The following is a 23,164-nucleotide window of genomic DNA, read 5'->3' on the forward strand; positions in this document are numbered from 1 at the left end:
CTTCTAATAATGGGTAATGAGACAAGCCAAAGACTGAGAATGTGAATATTTGTAACCCAAGCAGTGAGGATGGGAGAGTTAATGGCTCTGTATTAGCCGATATCCATTGCTTTAACTAAAATGCTTGAGAAGAGCAACTTAATAGGGAAGAGGATTATTTCAGTTCACAGTTTGGAGATTCACAGTCCAAGATAAGGTGGCCCCGTTAGTCTGGCATCTGGTGGTGGCTGGTGATGGAAGAATGTGTTTGGAGGAACACTCACATGGGGAGCCAGGAAGCAATGGCAAGCCTGGGAGCAGAGAAAGGCAAGCAGCATGCTCTGCTTCTATATCCAGGCCCTCTCATGAGAACGGCCTTCTGAGAGCATGTTGCAGTGTACTAAAGACCTCCCAATAGGCCCACCTGCAAGAAACCATAATTACATAAAGCCTTTTTAAAAATTATTATTTTTAAAAAGATTTATTTATAAGGCAGAATTATAGAGAGAGGGGGAGAAACAGATGAGAGTCAGAGGGAGAGGGAGGGAGGGAGAGAGAGAGTTCTAGAGAGAGAGAGAGGGAAAGCTCTTCCATCTGTTGGTTCACTCTCCAAAATGCTGCTGCAACAACTGGGGCTGGGCCAGGCTGAAGCCAGGAACTTGAAAATTCTACTGGGCCTTGCATATAGGTGCAGGTATCCAAGTACTTGGGCCATCTTCTGCTGCTTTCCTAGGGACATTAATAGGGAGCTGGATTGGAAGTGGAACAGCTGAGTCTTGAACTGGTGCCCATATGGGATGCTGGTGCCACAGACAGCAGCTTTATCCGCTATGCCACAATGCTGGCTACTAATGTCTTTTTTTTTAAAAATTATTTATTTATTTGAAAGTCAGAGTTACATACACAGAGAGAGGAGAGGCAGAGAGAGAGAGAGAGAGAGAGGTCTTCCATCCGCTGGTTCACTCCCCAGTTGGACGCAACGGCCGGAGCTGCACCTATCCGAAGCCAGAAGTCAGGAGCTTCCTCTAGGTCTCCCACATGGGTGCAGGGTCCCAAGGACTTGGGCCATCTTCCACCACTTTCCCAGACCATAGCAGAGAGCTGGATGGGAATTTGAGCAGCCGGGACTTGAACCGGCGCCCATATGCAATGCCAGCGCCCCAGGCGAGAGCATTAACCTGCTGCACCACAGTGCCAGCCCCCTAAAGGGGGCTTATTTAATCCATCAATCTATTAATTATTAATGAAAAGCTTTGGCTATACACATCTATATGAATTTGGGAAGCCAAATCTTATTCAAACCATAATAAACTTTTAGGTGGAACATGATGTTTTGGGGAAAGTTAATTCTTAATATAATGTTCAGTTCAGGACAACCTTCTCAATTTATGTCATAATGCAAGATCTTTTGTGCAATAGAACCTGTCCTCAATTCAGTGATTGATTTATTAGTTTCCTACTGCTATTACATTGGTGTTCCAAGAGCTCATGTATTCCAATGCTTTTGCTTCCGGCTCTGATTACAAATTGTTTACATCAATGGAAATTGAGACTCTGAATCAGAGAGGTGAAAAGGTAAGGCAGGCTCCAGGTAACAGGGACACACTCAGGACAGCTCCAAATTGTCACTTCCTCTCTCAAACCAGCCTTGTGATTGTATCACCCTTGGCAGAAACTACATCCTGAATCATTACTGTGCCTCTTTGTACTGACTCCAGAATGTTTGTCCTATAATGTGAGATCGTGTGCCATTTCCAGGGAAGGACACTTAAGTCCAGTCATGATAATAAAGCAGTGACTCCAATGAAATATGCCCAGTGTCTGGGCTGTGCTAGGCTGAGTTTATGATAGAAAAAAACCCTGGAAATAAAAAACCATATGCACAGTAATGGAGCTATTAAAGTCTGAGAGTGATGCATTGATACATTAAAGAAATTTTTCTTGAAAAATAATAAATTCCCTTTAACAGTTTATTAATAAATTAATCGCCGCTCCCTTTGCAAATATGATTTTTAAGCAAGCTGTTATGCCATGCACATTATATTTTTCAAAACCTGAACTGAACTGTGCTTTTTGTTTTCTGTCTTGTGCACAGATAGTAAAAATGACATAGAACTGAAATAGCTATGAGATATGAATCTCACAATAATTGGCACCTGGATGCCAGGACCTAGCTATCATTTGAAAGGTGTTAGTGTTCTGTCCTGTAATATTTAATCCTCAAGCTGCTGTTGTTTGAGTAGCTATTGCAATATATTTCATCCTTTCTTCTCCCACAAATTGATTCTTACTTATTTACTAATATCAGTAGTTGTGGGCTAATCAATCAATACAAAAGAAGTCAGAACGGAACACAAAAACATGTGTTCATGGATGGAACATTAGTCCTCTCTTTCCTTTGTGCTCCCTTCCTTTCATCCTTCTCTTTCTTTTCATTTTAAAATTTCTTTCCTTCTTCCCTCACTTCCCTCCTCTTTCCTTTTTTAGCATTTTAAAGGCATTTTCTGCTGTAAGTGTATGGATGCACAATACCCAGAATTTTTTGCTTTCAAATAAATATCAGAATTTGACTCCAGTTATTTTTGGTAAAGAAACAAAATGATGACTCTTACTGGGATAACACACAGCCTGGAGGTCCAGGCTATGACAAGGATTCAGAAAGGCGAAGTATGGCTAAGACCTCAGTGTAGGGGAGCCCCATTCTGACTGGGAGCCGGCAGATCTTCTGCCCTTTAGGCATGGGAGGTAGGACTTCTGCCTGCCACCTTTCCAGGGATTCTCTCCAAAGACGCAGAATATTTCCTGCCACTTGGTCAGAATCAAACATATTCACAACAATGGGTATCAAGGAAACCTTTGCTCCAAAGAACTAGGAACAGAGTGTATGGATCCTTGTAAACTGATTGGTCAAAGGAAATACATCTTTGAGGGTATGTAATTAGCTCTTCTTATCGTGAAGACTTAAAATCTTTGCTGCTTTGCGTTTTTGAAAGAATTGTTGCAGCTGAGTATGAGACACCCAGGGGCAAATCACAACCAAGACTTTGGTAATGGGAGATGCCTAAGACGGTACTATGTAATTAGCAGTTTAACTGGTTCTGAAGGATTCCTTAAGGGCAGCCACAGACCATGTTCATTAAAATCATGGTTAAAAATGAAGATTCCTTCTCTCTGTCTCTCTCTCTCACTGTCTAACTCTATCTGTCAAAAAAAAAAAAAAAAAAAGATTCTTGAGGGTCGCAGCAGGCATGCAGAATTAGAAAATGTGAGAACAGTTCCAGGAGTTAGCGATTTTACCAACCCTCAGATGAACTTTAAACTCCAGCAGTTTGGGAAACACAGGAATGTAAAGAATGCATTTCCAGCGGCTCACTAGGCTAATCCTCCGCCTGTGGTGCTGGTACTCCGGGGTTCCAGTTCTAGTCGGGGCGCCGTATTCTGTCCTGGTTGCTCCTCTGCCAGTCCAGCTCTCTGCTGTGGCCCGGGAAGGCAGTGGAGGATGGCCCAAGTGCTTGGGCCTGCACCCACATGGGAGATCAGGAGGAAGCACCTGGCTCCTGGCTTTGGATCAGCTTAGTGTGTGCCAGCCGTAGCGGCCATTTAGGGGATGAACCAAAGGAAAGAAGACCTTTCTCTCTGTTTCTCTCTCTCTCACTGTCTAACTCTACCTGTCAAAAAAAATGTATTTCCACTAAAATTGTCAAAGTACTTGTTATTCTCACTCATTTTCAGCCTTGCTTCTCTCTGCTTATAACTAACACCGTATGTATTTTTATTAAATGTCATGCCTACCTATTGTGAAGAAAGATGCTTTATAGCTTAATGAGTTTGAAGAATCAAAACAGGTTGTTTTAAGTGAGTGTGGCTTTTTATAGAGAGGTGGGTATTTGTAAGCTGTTGGATGCCTATTTGGGTTGGTCAAAGGTCGTTGAGCTTGATGGAAATTTCTACCGTAGGAGCAGGTGTACGGTTTCCGGAAGGAATGGGAACATTGTCCAACACATTGGTCCATGCTGAACTTGGCTCCACTGTTTCTGAGTTATGAGGAATTGACAGGCCAACCTCTCCATAAATTCAGTGGCCTGTGTTCTGTATGACATGCTTCATGTCCAATAACTTCTCCTTTTGGAAAAAATAGGAGGCTCTGATTTTTCTTTTCAAATGTGTTGTCCAGAATAGGGGCCACTATTGTGAGTAACCACCCAGTATGTCTTAGAGCCTGGGAAGTGTTAGAATCACTTGGATTTCCCACTTTCTGGTGGTAAATGAAGTGTTAAAATGAGGACTTCCAAGTCACTTTAGAGGAGGGAGTCAAGTCCCTGAAGTCAACTGTCCATGCACCTTACCTTGCAATCTCCAATGATGAGGGCAAATGAGTAAGCCTAACGTCCACCTGATTCCCTGCTGCTCTTCCCCTCCTTCCCCACTCACTGTCTCATGGGATTTGAACCTTGGGTCTTTAGGGTCAAGCACACCTGCACCCAAACCCTGTTTCCATTACCTGAGGCCTTCAGGGTGGATCAGGCTTTATAGGTCTTCTTAACATATACACGTTTTGCAATGTCTTTAAAAATGTATGTAAAAATGTATGACCATGCAAACATATTTCTAAGCATCATTTTCAGGAACTTGGAAGGGCCTGTGCTAGTGGGGGGTTTGCAGCTAAGCTTCAATATGCGTGCCTGTGGCCATGAATAAGCCAATTCATAATCCACATTACATATACATGTGTGTAACTATAAGTATATAAGTATACACAGATACTATGTACACACCACTCAGGGCCCGAGGGAATGGAAAAAGATACAAGTATTGGCTCAGAACAAGCTTTCAAAAACTTGAAGCTATTGTGGTTAAGACCAGCAGAAATTGGTTTAAATAAAAAAGTTCAATTATCAATTCAAATAAAACAGTTAAAAACAGACTACAATTCTTCACAAGAGCTCATCAAAAACAAAAATCATACATGTTATTCTAATAATAGAAAAGTAATCACTATAAAATTCTGAACATTTATTATGTAAGTGGTGCCAACACAGTGGTTAAGATCTTAGTGGATTAGGTCTGGGCTCACTTTCTGGCCCCATCACTGACTGGTGCAGGGTAAACTAGTTAACCCTGCTGTAATTCATTTCCCCTTAATTAAAGAAGTGGCGATAGTATGTTGCTGGTCACGTAGGACTGAGCATTGAGTAGGATAAAGTGTGCAAAGTACTTAGTGTATACCTGGGACATAATAAATGCCCAGTAAAAGGTAGTTGTTGACAATCCTACAAACATATTTTGATCAGCATCTGATCTCTCCTCAAAGCAATAATTTTTTTTCATGAGTGCCTCAAATAACAAGCACCTGAGAAGGAAGATCTTAAATCTTTGGTGTTAAAACAGCTGCACTAAAAACAATACAAAGATTTAAAAGAAGTATATCTCTTCAGTGAGGTTGCTTAGGGCCCTCTGTTATACTGCATTCTAGAGATATTGTAGTTATTTGTAAATTTGTTTTCCTTGTTTGATTATGAATGCCTAGAAAGCAGTTATACTAAGTTTTTTGGCCTTTTTACCTAGCATGTGGTGCAACTTGTAGAAAGCATATAATAACCATTTGTTGAATGACTGAATGATTAGATGAGCAAAGTTGTGTTTCTTGTTTTTAAGTAAAATATTCATTTATTTATTTGAGAGACAGCTCTCACTCATTGGCTCACACCCCTAATACTTGCAACAATTGGAGCTGTGCTAATCTGGGAGCACATGACTCAATGTAAGTCTCCCACTTGGATTTAAGCTTCCCACCTAGATGGCAGGGACCTAAGTACTTGAGCTATTACTACCGCCTTCTAGGGTGTGCATTGCAGGAAGCTGGAGACGAGAGCTGGAGTGAGGAAGTGAAGCAGGTACTCGGGTGTGGAATGCGGGTGTTGTGTCAAACCCCAGCTCTACACGCTTGTTTCTTCTAGTGTTTCTGTTATATTTTCAGGGAGGTTCTTCTCCACTCGGCTCTGATCTCCCATTTAGGCTCTGGGGGAATCTCCTCCTGGGGTTGCTCTGTCCGTGTTGAAGGGATGATACCGCTTATTCAGGAAGGACATCCTTGGAGTTTGAAGACCATGGTTATGCTGTGTTCTCCTCAGTCAAGGAGACTCGGCATTTGGAACACGCTTTGTCGTAACTCACTGGGGCTGAAGTTCACCGTCATAGTGAATATGTTAAATGTAACTGAGGAGATTATTCCTACATAGGTAGCATTTTGCAAGATTTACTTAATTACTCAGAGGACAGAGTAGTTTAGCATTTGGTTTTGGATCTGGTCCTTTCCTTGGTGATGATTTTTTTTTTTTAAGATTTATTTATTTATTTTGAAAGGTAGAGCTACAGAGAGGCAGAGAGAGAGGTCTTCTAGCTGCTGGTTCACTCCCCAGATGGCCGCCATGGCCGGAGCTATGCTGATCAGAAGCCAGGAGCCAGGAGTCTCTTCTGGGTCTCCCACCCAGGTGTAAGGGCCCAAGGACTTGGGCCATCTTCCACTGCTTTCCCAGGCCACAGTAGAGAGCTGGATCGGAAGTGAAGCAGCTGGGACTCAAACTGGCACTCATATGGGATGCCAACACTGCAGACCAGGGCTTTGGCCTACTGCCCCATAGCACTAATCCCTTTGATGGTGTTTCTTATTACTGTCAAAATACTTTCTGTCATTCACTTATTTTTTTTTTTTTACAGTATGTGGATGGCCTTAGTGAAGAGCATCTCAAACAGCTTAAAATCATTTAAAAAAGTTATTTACTTATTTGAATGGTTGAGTTACAGAGAGAGAGTCCAAATGGCCACAATGGCCAGGTCTGGGCCAGGTCAAAGCCCGGGGCCTGGAACTCTATCTGCGACTCTCACATGGGTAGCAGGGGCCCGCACATTGAGATTGTCTACTTTCCCAGGCACATTAGCAGGGAGCTGGATCAGAAGTGGAGCAGCCAGTTCTCAAATGGGCTCTCAGATATGGGATGCTGGCATCCCATATCTTTACCTTCTGTGCCACAATGCTGGCCCCAAACAGCTATCATTGTTTGTAGGAGTTGTCAACAGTAGTCCTCTCACTTCGCATTCTGGTGGAATGACACTGATATTTGGTCCTGGAAGGCATTAAAAATGGCTTTGACATGCTGGATGATGGCTCTGAGTGCCCTAGGTTGGATTCACATTCCAGCCAGGGAGATTGTTTCCTGATTCAAATGTTCCTCAGTGTTTTCACCATTTTTGAACTGTGTTCATTCCACTTTGCTTATTATAGTTTTTTTTTTTTTTAAATAGAGGGAACTAAAAGAACATAGGATTCTCTGCTAATATTTACAATTTTTTTTCCTACCAGGCTTTGTGAACATCACAGCCCTTTAAGGCTACACTTACAATTAGATCTGAAGTGTGTCTGATGAGTGTCAAAAGGCGGCGAGAGTGACTTCCATCTATGGGGTGTCTGGATTGCTCTGTTTGTGCTGAACTTTTCCACTTTCATGAGTTTAGAAAAACTCTAGGCCTGTGGAATCATTTAACATGTTTTGACCATTTAAAGCAAGCATGTTTCAGCATTAATGGACCATATTTCTGGGTGTCTTTTTCCTGTGTTAAAAGCCATAGGTTGCAATGTGTACCCTAGCTCTCTGCCTCTTTCTCCAACTGGGTCCCCTCTTCCCATTCGTACTTTCCTCTCTCATGGCTGCAGCCACCTGACCAGGACATACAGGTGAATCTAGGCTCTACTTTCTTGGAAATATTCTTAGGGTTTCCAGCTGTCTTGAGACTGAGGCATTTCCCAAGGACTATCAGGACTAAAATCAGGAAAATCCTAGGAGAATCATGGTGGTTGGTCACTCGTCACTCTACTTTTGTCCTTGCCAGGGAATCCTTAAGAATTCCTAGTTCAGTAGTTCCAGCGATTGGACATTAAATCTGTTTCATTGGACAGAAAGGTCTTGCTCAAATGAAGGTGCTTCAAAAAGTACATGGAAAATGCAATTAAAAGATAAATTTCTTTTGGCACAAAATAACCCACAGTGTTTTGCTGAGCTCTTTACTTAGTGTAGGATTAATCTTATGAGTATAAACTGAAAATAGATCTTTGTAAAAATTAAGAGTGCGAATATGAGAGGAAGGAGGGAGGAAGATGGGAATGTGGGCAGGCAGAGGGTAGGGTGGGAAGTCTTACTATGTTCCTAAATCTGTAGATATGAAATACATTAAATTTGTATACCTTAAATAAATATAAAAAAAGTGGAAGCTGGGTGTGGGTGATTGTGACCAATACACCATGATAATATGAGGTGTTAGTAATAGGTGAAGCTGAGTTGAAATATATCCGAACTCACATCACAATTTTTGTTTTGTATTTTTAAAACTATTCTGAAAATTAAAAATTTATTTAAAAAAATTGAAATCCATGCATATGAGGAGTCTTCAACAAGCTCACGGAAAATGTCTGTTATGAAAAAACCATGGGTAGATTTATTTTTTTTGAAGATTTCAAATTTACTCTCTAATTAGGTATATTTTATGTTTCAGTTTATATTTTATAATCTTAGATTAATTTTTTAAAGATTTAATTATTTATTTGAAAGTCAGAGTTACACAGAGAGAGAAGAGTCAAAGAGAGAGAGAATGAGAGAGAGAGGTTTTCCATTTGATGGTTTACTCCCCAATTGGCTGCAACGGTCACAGGTGTGCAGAACCAAAGCCAGGAGCCAGGAGCTTCTTCTGGGTCTCTCACATGGGTGCAGGGGCCCAAGGACTTGGGCCATCTTCTACTGCTCTCCCAGGCCTCATCAGAGAGCTGGATTGGAAGTGGAGCAGCCGGGTCTTGAACCAGTGCCCATATGGGATGCCGGAGTTTCAGGCCAGAGGGTTAACCTGCTGTGCCATAGCGCTGGCCCCCATGGATAGATTTCAAAATATTTTGCACCAAAATAAACTTATGCTTTTAAACTTTTTTATTTTATTTTTTAATGAATTTTTAACAGATTCAGTGTGATTTGTAGATACTAAGAACATAATGAATCTAAGAACATTATGTAAATCTAAGAACATAATGAAATTCTCTTCCTCCCTCCCTCCCTATCTTTTCTTTTTACTCTCCTTCCTTTTCCCTTTTTTCTGTCTCTCTTTTGTTAGTTTTTGAGATAATATATTTTAAATTTACATTACAATAAAAAGGCTTAGTGCTTCACTGAATAAGAAGTTTAACAAGTAAAAAGCAAAAAGACCCTAGTTCAGTGGGAATATAGACAATGGCTATAAACATTAAATAAATGGAAAGAAGATCATTTCACCCATATACAATAAATTTTAAAGTAATCACAGGTAATCAAAACTACAATAGTATAATATTCTTAACCACTTGTTTGACAAAGGTATAAAACAAGTTTTACAAAACTATATTTGCAGCAGTACTGATACACACAGACATTTTTTTTCTCTCTTTTTTGTTTGTTTTCAAAATTTTAGCTGACACATATAAGGGAGCACATGTGGTATTTGTCTTCCTGTGTCTGATTTATTTCACTCAATATGATGTCCCCTAGTTGAGCCATTTTGCTGCAATTGGCACAATTTCATTCTTATGAATAGCTGAATAATATTCCATTGTGTATATATACTGCATTTTCTTCATCTATTCATCTGACAATGGACACCTTTGTTGATTCCAAAATTTTTTGGCTATTGTAAACAGTGCAGCTATAAACATGGCGGTATAGGTATCTCTTTGATACATTGTGCTCAAGTCTTTTGGGTTTATACACAGTGGCGAGACTGCTGGATCACATGGCAAGTCCTAGTTTATAACAAAATCTCCTCACTGTTTTATTCTCACCCTATTTATGGTCTAGCATCTCCTTCCTAACTAACCTTTAATTCCCATTGTTATATAGATGTCCAAAGCACTGTTTACCTTTATTCAAGGGCTGTTCGTGTTTGCCCCTGACCAAGGGGTTTCATGGGCATGGGACTTGAAATGCCAAAACTGGGGAATTCCAGGCAAACTGGAATGGATGAAAAGTCCATTAATGTACTTGATGATATTGACTTATGAAAACATAGAAATGGAGAAATAGAGGATTATTGACCATCCAGGGTATCCCTTCCTTTATAAACAAAAGAAAGAAATACCAAAGGGATGACTCAGGCTTGGGTTTGCTTTATGTATTCGAATAGTTTTAGCATCAAATAGTTAACTTTCTAACCAGCACTGTTCAAATAATTTTTCTGGGGGAGGGGCAACCCAGTGGAGCCAGAATTTTTAGAATGAACTTGCTGTGTGATCTCAGGCAAAGTACTGATCTTTTGTTTTATCTGTAATCTTGATGGTAATAAAATTGTCTTCTAATTACATTTCGGGGATAAATGAGGATAAGTGAGATTAAGTGGTGTCTATAAAACCATTCTGCTTCTTGGAAGGATGCTATATAAATATGTCATTTGATTAACAATAACAAACCCAGGAACACTTTCCAAAGGGAACATAATGTCTCTTACAAGATACTGAGGAAATCTATGGTAGCCTCTGTCCACGCAAAAGTAGACCCCACCTTTAATCTGGTTAAGTATGTCTGGAGTGGCATGCTGGAATCTTCTTAGGACACAAGCTTACTTGATGGAGTCTGTTGGAGATGGTTGGCAGATCAGTTCACTTTTAGACATCTTCAATTCTTCAATTCTGACTTTTTTTTTATAGACAGTACCTTGTTTTCTACAGGTATGTAATAAATATCTGCTAAATAAGCTTTGCTGGTTTGTGTCCATTGAGTGACAGTGCTTCCAGTTCTTAGATTGTAGAGCACCGGGCCTACAGTAAACGAGGTAATGTAAGATATCAATATACATCTCCATAGTATTTGGATCCTTACTCATCTGGAAAATGCCCAACAGTAGGGAGATAACCTCACACCAAGATTAGTTTCCAACCCCGTTTTGTGTTTCGGTTTCTGAGATAGTTCTGTGGAAACAGAGATCTGAAAGAAATTATCAGAGTGCAGTGTGATATCCAAATCAATGATTTTATTCAATCATTTTTTCCCCTTTTAGAATTTCTAGGCTTGGACTCAGTGAACAATGACCCATTGAGTTGGCTAAGGGTTATCATCATGGGCTCAGAAACAAAAGCCCCAGAGCATTGGAGTTTTCCTGCTGAAAAACAACAACAGAAAAGCACAACTTTTGAATATAGAATTTTCAAAAGCCTTTGGATAGAAATTGTCAAGTTGGCAGTTTAACAAGCCGAACTCTGTTTGCACCAAAAGACTAAAAGTCCATGACAGCAAAGGCCTATAGCAATCACTCAACAGCATGAGCCCTGTTGCCCTGTTCACATTACAGTGCATTTGTCAAGGTCGATAGTCATCTCTCTCTTCTTGGAGGAATCAGCCTTTTCTTTCTTTCTTTTTTTTTTTTAAAGTTGACTTTTGTTTCCTAAGCCATGCCAACATTCCAACCACATGAGAGAGGCTGAACAGCTTTAAACCCCAAATTCAAAGTACTATTTGTACTGCAAACATGTTACAGTTGTCAACGAGCAGTACACAAACACATTAGGAGGGGGGGTGGAAATCGAATGGACGTTTATTTTTGGGGTTAGCTGCCAGGTGGAATGCTATATTTTAGAAGTCCATCCAAACTGTAATGGGCTTCCCAAAAGTTTGCATATGAAGTCATTATGGCACAAGGCTTTGTTGATGCTGATTACAGCAGCTCTGCTAGATAATTAAATAGAAACTTCACTAACAATTGGGGAAAGATTCCAGCTGGAATTCCTCAACTTTTTCACAGCAAAGCTCCTCTAACAATCCAACAATTATGAGGGCCCAGGGACGTTTATATATATAAAAGTGTGTTGTAACCAGTTTTATGGTGTGGCTCATTTTAAGGAAATAAACTAGAGAAATTCCTCACATATTTTATTCCACAAATGTTCTATAAAATTCTTACTGCAGGACCTTGCTTACAAAGTCCCTTATAATATATTTTTATAACACAAGCCAAGAAACCCAGTATTTTAAAAGCAAGGTGCTATTTTATAAGGTTTGTTATTTTAAATTGTGGGTATTTAATATTGTTCTTACAGTACATTTGCCAAACAATTAAAATAATTTTGCCTTGCTTAATTTGAGCTGATATCATTTGATAAATTCGTATTTGCTAAGGAAATGAAGAAAATATTTTCTTTATCCCAGATGGTAAATAAGATTCCTCCCCATGTACTGCTGTTGCTTTTTTTTTTTTTTTAAATAATTATTTTATTTTATTTGAAAGACAGAGTTACAGAGAGATGGAGAGAGAGAGAGAGAGAGAGAGAAAGAGAGAGAGAGGTCTTCCATCCACTGGTTTGCTCCCCAATTGGCTGCAACAGCAGGAGCTGTGCTGATCTAAAGCCAGGAGCCAGGAACTTCTTCCAGGTCTCCCACGTGCAGGGGCCCACGGACTTGGGCCATCTTCTACTGCTTTCCCAGGCCACAGCAGAGAGCTGGATCAGAAGAGGAGCTGCTAGGAATAGAGCGGTGCCCTTATGGGATGCCGGCGCTTCATGCCAGGGCTTTAACCTGCTGTGCCACAGCACCACCCCCACCCCATGTGCATCTAAACCTATTGGCTCTGCTATGATTTGAAGTAGGAAAATGTCTTTTCAGACTGTGGCTAAGTTGGTGATTGGAATTCTGTGGTAGGATGAAATGTCCATAAAAAAGCAACAGGGAATGTGATATCCTGTAAGGCAGACCACCCCTCTTCTTTGCATTTGTTGCTCATATTCACTCACTGAGTTACCTTAATGACTGTGTTTATCTCACTTTTTGGTTCTTTGTAGACATTACTACAGTGCATTTCCAATAACAAGCTCCATAGAGGTTGGCTGTATAAAGAACCAGAATAAATCACTAATGAATGATTCTCAGGAAATGGAGATAGGACAAGGTCTTAAAATACCTTCTAACGTGTAAAATGGTTTTAAATTATGCTTTAACTGGGATACATTTGGTTATAATAAAAATTGATTGAAGCTTGAGCCACTACTCTACCAACAAACAAATGTCTGGACTGTTTGTCTTACTATTAGAGGTTGGGAGAGGGATAGTGGAAATTCTTGGGAGGAATATTCATAGGTTTGCTGAAACTGGAAATTTGGCAGAAGATTTTGTTGATTTTTTTTAGACAAACATTTTAACCTCTTGCTTTGGGTACTTTGCCATTGAACTTTCATTTGGATTGTTAAGATAAAGGGTTGTAGTAGTCAAGAAGTATGAGTTTATAGACACAACTATTGTTCTTCCTCTTTTCAAGTTCCTCAGACTGTCATGGGGTAGCTGGGTCTGGGTTCTTTGATGGAAGCAAGGATGATATGTAGTTAAAGGAAAATAGAGAAGATTTATTTGCATGCAAAGCAAGAGTACACAGTCAAGAAGGAGTGTGGGCATATGTCAGCATGACTGTATTCAGTGAGGTTTGAGGCCATCTCTTACTATGATCTGGAGGCACAGGAGGTGATTTCTGGGGGAATGTGGGACTTAGTTGAATACTCAGAGAGGAAAGTTTGGGATAGGGTTTGAGCACTGCCCATTTCCTTGCCCTTTTTTGTAAATCTCAGAAGTGTCATACTGTCAGATACAGGTTAGATACAGAAGTGTCAGTCATGTAAATTTTATTATAATGACATTATAATGAGCTAAAGGCCATCATGAGGACTTGGTTAGCAGCCACATTGGTGATTTTTGGTCGGTACTGTTTTAAGTGATGGTTTCATGGAAGCTGTGGTTTTTCTGCTGCGTGGAAAGTAGGGTGATTTGGTGTAGTGCAAGCGGGGCTGCAGGGCAGGCAGGGCTTCAGCGAGGGGCTGGATTCCTCAGCTCCTCCTTGCAAGCCACTTCCCTACCTTCATCAAGACTAGGATTTATTGAGCATCTAGTATGAGGACTTTCATTTCATGGAGATTCCTGAATTTGTGCTATCATATCCATTTTTACAGATGAGGAAGTGGAGCCTCAGAGAGGTTGAATCTCTTGCCTAATCCTATACCCCAGCATAGTGGGGCATCATAGATTCACACCAAGGTTACTGGTTCCAGAACCTACACCCTCTCCCATGCAGGTAAAGACTAATGCTAGATGCTGGAATAGGTTTCAGAAGTTGCCAGGGAAACGAATGGGTGGGGTTGGGATGGGATGCTGATGGGTGGGATGGAGGGGGTGGGGAGAATCTTCCTTAGCTGATTGAGGCTCAAGGTAGACCAAAACTATAAAGGCACTTACCATTTCTTTACCATCTTCCTTAAGAATGTGAATACAAGGAAAACACTGGGTTTGTGGTGGCTTGAAAACAGGGAACATATTTGCAGGCAGTGAAAAGTGTTCAGACAAATGGGCTATCTTTGGAATTCAGCCTCTGATGTGTGTATTGGACAAGCCACTTTACTTGGGTATCTCAAATACAAGGTCAAGCAAAAACATATAGATTGCTTCAGATTACCTACATTTTAGCTTCCCCATATTTTTGTTACACAAAGAAAATCCACCATTGCAAACAGGCCAAAAATAAGTGTCAGAACTATAACAAATCAGAAGTTATGAGCTTGGACATCAGGATGAAATCTGGCAATTTTCTACTATGCTTAACTTATTACAAAAATGAGATAAAATGCCAACAGATTCTTGTCTGGGTTTTAGAAAAGCCCACATATGTCATTATCTATGATAAGTATCCTATCTACTTAACTTTCTGTATTCTACCCCTGAATTCATATCACTTTCAATAAATTGAAAGCCAGAATATTTCTGAAGGATTTAAAGATAAGAACTCATTGGTGAAAAACTTTATGCACCATTTTATGTATAATGTACATCTTGAGTCAGGGACATGGGATGATTTTTTAAAGAAGTCATTAGAGAATGAATGTGGAAAGCTAGAGGAACTATTGGGTAAACCCTCCACTGCCTGGAAGTTTGAGAAGCAAAAAAATTGCTCAAATATCCATATCTGAGTTAAGTTTTTTAAAGCTGTATGACTTACCTATTCCTCAGTCCAAAAAGTTAAAAGTCTTCATTAGTAAAGTATATAAAATACTTGTAAACAAATTAATGGCATAGATTTAAATGATGGAGGCTTTTGTTTAGCTAATAAACTACATGGTTTTCATTTCGTTTAGATGGTACATTTTGCCTCCACAACACAAAAGCCTTTGTGCGTCCTTACGTCATGGATATCCACAGTACCCATCTAGTTTTACTTGAGGCTTTTCTGTACCCTACTATTTTCTGTTTTTTTTTTTTTTTTTTTTTCTCTTGAGCAGTTACCAGAGCTTCAAGAATTCCTAGTTTCTTCAAGTATTCACTAACTGAGAACTAAAACATTAATGACTGATTATAGATAACCCACAGTTCTTAGGCTTGGCAATGGTAAGAAAAGGACAAGTAAGGAGACACATTTAGGATGACAAATATAGGTGATAGGTCAACATACCCAGGAGCAACTCTTAAATAAGAAAGAATGTACCTCTATAATTTTATCACTTTCGATCTTAAGGAATGGATCCTAGTGCCTTTCTGTATGGTCCAATCTACTTGACATGATTTGAGGAGGATTTGAAAAGAGTAGTTCTCTGCTTCAGTGTGGTAGCAATCAGTGGGAGACTCTCAGCTAATGCTGACAGAACTTTATGTGGAGCCCAATATAAGGTTGCAGAAAAACACAAAGGGGTTCAACTGCAGCAAACCCATCTCGATGACTTCTTACAACTGCCTGAGATTTTGGATTGTCTGAAAATTCCCAAGGAGAGATTGGGCAAAGAAAGGGAAGAAGGGAAAAGCCAAAGGTGGTTTGGAGGGAAGGAGGGTCTCAGGTTCTATCTAAACATCGGTCTGTTTTCCTGTCCATAAATACAGATGGTTCATCACCAAGGGAGACTTAACTTACTATTTGTGCAGCAATTTTACAAGGTGACATTAATTCCTTTTTAACATTGGACAAGTTCTAGCTTTGAGAAGAATCATGCTTAAGGCCACACAGCTATTAAAGGAGGAACTGGAGTTTGAGGCCCCTTATATATTTTTGATCTTTATACTGTCTCCTGACACAAATGCCCAAAAGATGCAAAAGGCAATTGAGAAAGGTTGTTGCTTCTTGCTGCTTTCAAGGAGGCATTTTCTTTATTCCATCAGACATCTTTTAACTACTTGGTGCAATTACTAGTCTGTTTTTTCTTTTTTAAAAGATTTATTTGAAAGGTAGAGTTACAGAGAGAGAGAGAGAGAGAGAGAGAGAGAGAGAGATTTTCCATTCATTGGTTCACTCCACAAATGGCTGCAATTACCAGGGTTGGGATAGGCTGAAGCCAGGAGCTTCATCTGGGTCTCCCATGTGGGTACAGGCACCCAAGGACTTGGGCCATCTTCTGCTGCTTTCCTAGGCACATTAGGAGGGAGTTGAATTAGAAGCAGAGCAGCCAGGACTTGAATTGGTGCCCTGGCATCACAGGTGGTGGCTTAACCCTCTGTACTACAATGCTCAAATTACTAATGTTAACAAGAGCTATAGGGGTCGGTGCTGAGGGTTAAATTCCTGGCCTGAAGTGTCAGCTTCCCATATGGGCACTGGTTCTAGTCCCAGCAGCTCCTCTTCTGATCCAGCTCTCTGCTATGACCCAAGTCCTAGGGCTCCTGCACCTGCATGGGAGACCCAGAAGAACCTCCTGGCTCCAGGCTTCAGATCTGCACAGCTCCAGCTGTTGCAGCCATCTGGGGAGTGAACCAGTGGATGGAAGACCTTTCTCTCTGTCTCTACCTCTCTCTGTAACTCTTTCAAATAAATAAAATAAATCTTTACAAAAAATAGGAGCTATAGTTTCTCTTCTTTAATAATGCCAATAAGGAGTATATTTCTCCAAGATGAATACTTAAGTTTACATTTTTCAATTGAAATGTAGAGGCTATAAATATCTAAATATTATCCCTAAAGAAGAAAAGTGTTTTCCCACTTTAATCCTCTTTGCCTAATTCCATATCTACTGTGTTGAGGTCATTTGTAATTTTTGTGATAAATGATTCTAAAATTTAAAAATATGCCAATAACTTTTTTTTTTTGACGGGCAGAGTTAGTGAGAGAGAGAGAGAGACAGAGAGAAAGGTCTTCCTTCCATTGGTTCACACCCCAAATTGTCGCTACGGCCAGTGCTGTGCCAATCCGAAGCCAGGAGCCAGGTGTTTCCTCCTGGTCTCCCATGTGGGTGCAGGGCCCAAGGACTTCGGCCATCCTCCACTGCCTTCCTGGGCCACAGCAGAGAGCTAGACTGGAGAGGAGCCACTGGGACAGAACCGGCGCCCCAACTGGGACTAGAACCCAGAGTGCCAGCGCCGCAGGTGGAGGATTAGCCTAGTGAGCCACGGCACTGGTGCCAATAACTTTTGAAATAGCTACTCTTTTCTCTGATTTTTCTAATTTAATGTATTCCCTATATTTATCTTTTTTATATTTAACTTTTAACTTTTTTGGAGTGTATCTTTGAGAAATTATTTCAAAAAAGATGAACAAAGAAGCTTTCTGAGCTTTTGCATGTATGAAAATGTCATTATATGTCTTTATTTGAGGCTTTAAATGTGACTGGGAATAGGATTATAGGTTCAATGTTATTTTTTTTTTTTTTTTGCATTTTTTTTTAACTTTTATTTAATGCATATAATTTTCCAAAGTACGACTTATGGATTACAATGGCTTCCCCCCATACCATCCCTCCCACCCACAACCCTCCCCTTTCCCACTCCCTCTCCCCTTCCATTCACATCATGATTCATTTTCGATTATCTTAATATACAGAAGGTTCAATGTTATTTTTTCTTTGGACTTTTGAGTGTAGTACTTCAATATCTTCTAGTATCTGGTATATCTGTTGAGATTACAGAGATTAAGCTCTTATTCATAAATTAATAATCCCATCCAGAAGGATTTAGGATTTTCAGATCTTATTTTTCATCAGGTAGTTTCAATTTCATTTGTATGTGTTTTGTAGTTCTTTTGTTCACTCAGTTTGGCAATGGATTATCTGTGCAAATGAAAAGATGCACGTATTTCTTGCTCTCTGGGGAAGTTTCTACAGTGATGTCTCTGCTATCTTCGTTTCCTATCGTCTGTGTTTCCCTCTGAGATAACTGTCGTACAGCTGCTGAGACTCCGTTTGTCTGCCCTTCCTTCATGCTTTCCATTTCACGCAGCATTTTGGAAGAATTGCTTAGCTTGATCTGGTATACCAATTCATGCTTTTGGTATGCGCACCTTATTTAGAAAACTTAAAAAAATTTCAGCAATAACATTTTTTAAAAGATTTATTTATTTATTTGAAAGTCAGAGTTACATAGAGAGAGAAGGAGAGGCAGAGAGAGAGAGAGAGAGGTCTTCCATCTGCTGGTTCACTCCCCAGATGGCTGCAATGGCTAGAGCTGCACTGATCTGAAGCCAGAAGCCAGGAGCTTCTTCTGAGTCTCTCACATGGGTACAGGGGCCCAGGGACTTGAACCATCTTCTACTGCTATCCCAGGCCATAACAGAAAGCTGGATTGGAAGTGGAGCAGCTGGGACTCAAATGGGTGCTCATATGGGATGCCTGTACTGCAGGTGGTGGCTTTATCTGCTACGTCACAGCACTGGCCCCTCTGCAATAACATTTTAAATTTCCAAACGCCTTATTTTTCCAAGTGGCAGCATCCCCTTGACTTCTTTCTGAAAATATCACTATTGTGTTTGTTTGCTAGGACAAAATATCACAGCTTGAGTAGCTTAAACAGAAATTTATTTTCTCCTAGTTCTGGAGAACTGAAGTCCATATCAAAGTGCTGGCAGGATGATTTCCTGAGGCCTCTCTTTGTGGTTTACAGATGGCCATCTTCATCCTGTCCCTTCTCATGTTCCATCCCTGTGTGTGTGTACATGCCTATGTCCCTTTGTAAACCCTATCCTTCAATCAGGTTTAATTAGGGCCCACACCAATCGATTTTACCTTAATTATGTCTTTTAAGATCCTACCTCAACATACAAGTTGGAGCTTCAAAGATGTGAATTTCAGAGGGTACCATTCTGTGCAAACAACCATATGTAAAATTTACTTCACAGACCTTCCTATGTTGGTTGTTCTAGTCATTCTGTTTTCTCAGATGTCAGTTATTCAATTGATTATATTTGCTACCATTCTTTAATTTTGTTACCATGCAAATGTTTGCTAATTTTTGGTTGCTTACTCATCTTTGCTCATCTTTGAGGATGCTGATGGTGGCAACTACAGTTCACACTCTGTAATGGTGTTGGAGGGATGGAGTATGGACTATCCTGTTGGGTGCCAGGTGCTAAGTAAGGTGAAGCCGTGTTCCTCCTTGGCCAGTTTTATTTGATCACTGACTGTGTCTCGGGCCCTGGAGCTGATCTAGTACTGTAGCCTGGTTGCCTGTGTCTCTCCTAGCAGCTGTTTAGTAGGTTGTAGGAGGGACTTAATTTACTTAGCATCTTTAAGGCTTCCTTCAGAACTTTGCTGTTATTTTGTGTATTAACTGTGGAACTTCCTGGACTGAATTATAGCCTTCTCCTGCAGGTATTTTAATAGGAGCTCTTTTGAGTTTTGTGACTCTGGAGATATGATTCTGACTGCCAGCCACTTTATTGTCTTTTAGAGACACTTCAAAATGTCTTCAGATGGTACACTTTCTTTCCTTCCAACATCATGGTGAGTTTATCTCTTTCTATGTCTTTTTTTTGGCTTTCATGAAATTTGGTATAGGAACACATAATAAAATTTTTTTTAATTTTTTTTTTTTATTTTTGACAGGCAGAGTGGACAGTGAGAGAGAGAGACAGAGAGAAAGGTCTTCCTTTTTGCCATTGGTTCACCCTCCAATGGCCACCGCGGCCAGTGCGCTGCGGCCGGCACACCGCGCTGATCCGATGGCAGGAGCCAGGTACTTATCCTGGTCTCCCATGCGGGTGCAGGGCCCAAGCACTTGGGCCATCCTCCACTGCACTCCCTGGCCACAGCAGAGAGCTGGCCTGGAAGAGGGGCAACCGGGACAGAATCCGGCGCCCCGACCGGGACCAGAACCCGGTGTGCTGGTGCCACTAGGCGGAGGATTAGCCTAGTGAGCTGCGGCGCCGACCAAAAAATTTTAAAAATATGTTTGTAATTACTCAAGAGATTTTCTATCCATACGAAATAAACCTAGCAATGCCATACATTATCACTCAATAATTCCAGATATTCAAATACTTTTAAGAATGTCATGAATATTTCTGACTACACTAAAGATAATGGTCTAATGCCCAAAAATGTTTATTTTATCTTCCTGAGAATTTTTCCTCCTACTGTTTTTATTCCCAGATCACTTCCTAAATATGTTTAACAGCCATGTAGATCAATAAGACACCTTAGGATTTATCTACTTTTTTGATGAGCCACATTATTAAAAATCACTATTAGTTAAGGGGAGAAAGTTTGAAGGAACAGATTAATTTTATTTTAGATGTATGATGCTTAAAGTGACTAAGTGGAATACATGAGGATACTTCAAAAAGTTCATGAAAAAATTGAATAAAAGGTAACATACATTTTCACAAACTTTTTAAATGTACCCCATTATACAGTCAGTTGAAAATGTGGTAGAAAACTTTTCTAGCTTCATCTTACCATTCCACTTACTTATAGAAATCCTGAGGGGCTGGTGCTGTAGTGCAATGGGTTAAAGCTCCAGCCTGCAGCACCAGCATCCCATACAGGCACGGTTCAAGTCCCAGCTGCTCCTCTTCCAATCTAGCTCTCTGCTCTGGCCTAGGAAAACAGTAGAATATGGCCCAACTCCTTAGGCTTCTGCACCCATGTGGGAGACCCAGAAGAAGTTCCTGGCTCCTGGCTTCAGATCAGCTCAGCTCTGACCATTGTGGTCATTTGGGGAGTGAACCAGAATGGAAGACCTCTCTCTGACTCTACCTCTCTCTGTAACTCTGTCTTTCAAATAGATAATAATAATAATGAAATCCTGCAATGTAATTGGTATCATTTTATATACCAGAATACAAAAAGATTAGCAACCCAATGGTACTTATGCTCAAGTAAATTACAACTTAGTATGAGAGTCAGAAACATGAAGAATCTTACTTATATAGAGTTATTATAAATGAGTGGAATGGTGAGGATAAGCCACTCCTACATCTCTACTCACTTTGTGGGTTTCCTTTGTGTTGGAATATGCCAAAGTACTGGACACACTTTTGGATTTTTTTTGTATGTTCTTGGCTGGATCATTGGAACATTGTTTAGTATGTATTGCACAACCTATCCTTTTCATGTTATGAGCCTTAATCTTGGGTTTAGTGAAAGTCTCTCCACATGACTTCCCTTCCACCTTTCCACCCACAGTAGCCTCCACAATGTTATTTGAACTCTGGAAAAGTGGCTCTTTAGAAGATGAGGTGTGAGAGATGTTACTTTCCATGAACAAGAAGCTATGATTACAAGAAGGAGCAGAAAAACACAGAGTGGAGAAGGAGGCACACTGACTGAGTCTCTGAAGGGAAATCACCGTGATGGAAATACTGTGGAGGAATGAGTGGTGATTCCAGTTTTGGTTTTGGCTGTGGATTATAGAGGCGTGACATATATGCTGGATGTTTTTCTATTAGTTATTGTGAATAGCCTTGACCCACTAAGGTTCAATGTTGCCTCGCTAGGAAGATGGATGAACATCAGCAGTTGACAGAAATGAGGTTTTGCACCAAAGGCCCTGCACAGCTTCCTTAGTAGTAACCATTCTGATACTAGTGGGACTGTCTTGGGGTTATTTTTTTTTTCAGTTCATATAGAGTTTATTCATCCTTTTTTATTTTTTATTTTTATTTAATGAGCATAAATTTCCAAAGTACAGCTTAAGGACCACAATAGCCTCCTCCCCCCCGTATCTTCCCTCCCACCCACAACGCTCCCCTCTCCCACTCCCTCTCCCCTTCCCCTTCACATCACGATTAATTTTCAATTATCTTTATATACAGAAGATCAATTTAGCATATGTTAAGTAAAGATTTTCATTTTTTATTTATATAAGGTGAACAAATTTCATGTATTTCATAAATACAGATTTAGGACCACAGTGATACTTCTCACCCTACTTTCCCTCCCATCCATGTTTCCACTCTCCCTCCTCATTCCTTTCTTTTTCTTTTAATTTTCATAATGATGTACTTTCAGTTTATTGTATAATCATAAGCTTAACTGTCCACTATAAAGAATGTTCTTTCTGATTTATTGAATGTAAATGGAGGCTTCTATGACTGTTGTTCTCTCAGTAATTTTAACAGTTTTGCCAGTCTCTGAATCTTCCTATTAAATGAGTTCTTGGTTGAAATGCTTACAGCAGCTTCTGCTTTGCTGGCTGAATCCTGTCTGACTAAAGGGCAGTGAGCTTAGCTTGAACCAGAACCCAATTTTTCTCTCAAATGTTATTTCTAGACAGTAAGTTCTCCTACTATCCCAGCAAACCTCGGTTGATGGAGAGTCATACTGGAGGAACTTTTCACAGCTATCTACTGCAAAAACAACAGAAAGTCTGGCTGTTTGAGTAAAAGATGGGAGGGGAAGGACAAGAAAAAAGTGAACTGCCAGAAGAAAAGCAATCATTGGCTATAATTTATTATCTTGCCCCATTTGCAATCACGTCATTGCATTTGTTCCCAAAGTTTCATAGGTATTTGATTTCATGAGATTTAGCTGGATTGGGATGGATCTTCTTTCCCCTCTAGTGTAGCAGTTGCTGTGATATGCTACCCAGATGTCTTTTCTGAACTAAGAGGCTTATTCCCCCAATTGTTGGAAATTTTGAAGGTTCATGGCCCTTGGCTAAGGACCCTCTCTGGGAATTGTTCTCTGCCAAAATAGAGCCTCTCTGCCAAGGCCAGACTTCTTTCTCAGGGACATCTCATATTCACCATTGTGAAAGTGGGATGAGGTTAAAGAGGAGGTATCTTTAACTAAATATGGAATACTCTAAAGGGCTCACACAGCTCCAGAGCTCTCTGTTGGGTGAACTGCATTCTTTGTGATGACTGCATTGCAGCTCAGCCTCTCCCTCTATAGGTGTTTTGGAGGGCAATCCTTAATGAAGATCCTCCACATTATCCCCATTTCACAGTGGGTTCCCAG

The 23,164-nt window shown here is 40.3% G+C and overlaps 1 long non-coding RNA gene across 4 annotated transcripts in view; it reads left to right on the forward strand.

Annotated features, from left to right (window-relative positions):
* Positions 1-5,712: 5,712 nt before the first annotated feature.
* The window catches only part of LOC149126921 (uncharacterized), a 32,286-nt gene continuing 14,834 nt past the window's right edge, over positions 5,713-23,164 (forward strand). The window contains exons 1-4 of one of the 4 annotated variants that reach the window (XR_016232069.1): positions 5,713-5,873; positions 13,973-14,094; positions 19,574-19,705; positions 21,392-22,522. This is a non-coding gene — a long non-coding RNA (uncharacterized LOC149126921). Of the gene's footprint in view, positions 5,874-13,972; positions 14,095-19,573; positions 19,706-21,388; positions 22,523-23,164 lie in introns of those variants that run through there. The other 3 variants (XR_016232066.1, XR_016232068.1, XR_016232067.1) reach the window with 3 other exon arrangements.

The sequence above is a fragment of the Oryctolagus cuniculus genome, chromosome 4 (genome assembly GCF_051225735.1).
Source record: "Oryctolagus cuniculus isolate XC-2025 breed Fujian yellow rabbit chromosome 4, ASM5122573v1, whole genome shotgun sequence".
In the NCBI taxonomy this organism is placed as follows: domain Eukaryota; kingdom Metazoa; phylum Chordata; class Mammalia; order Lagomorpha; family Leporidae; genus Oryctolagus; species Oryctolagus cuniculus.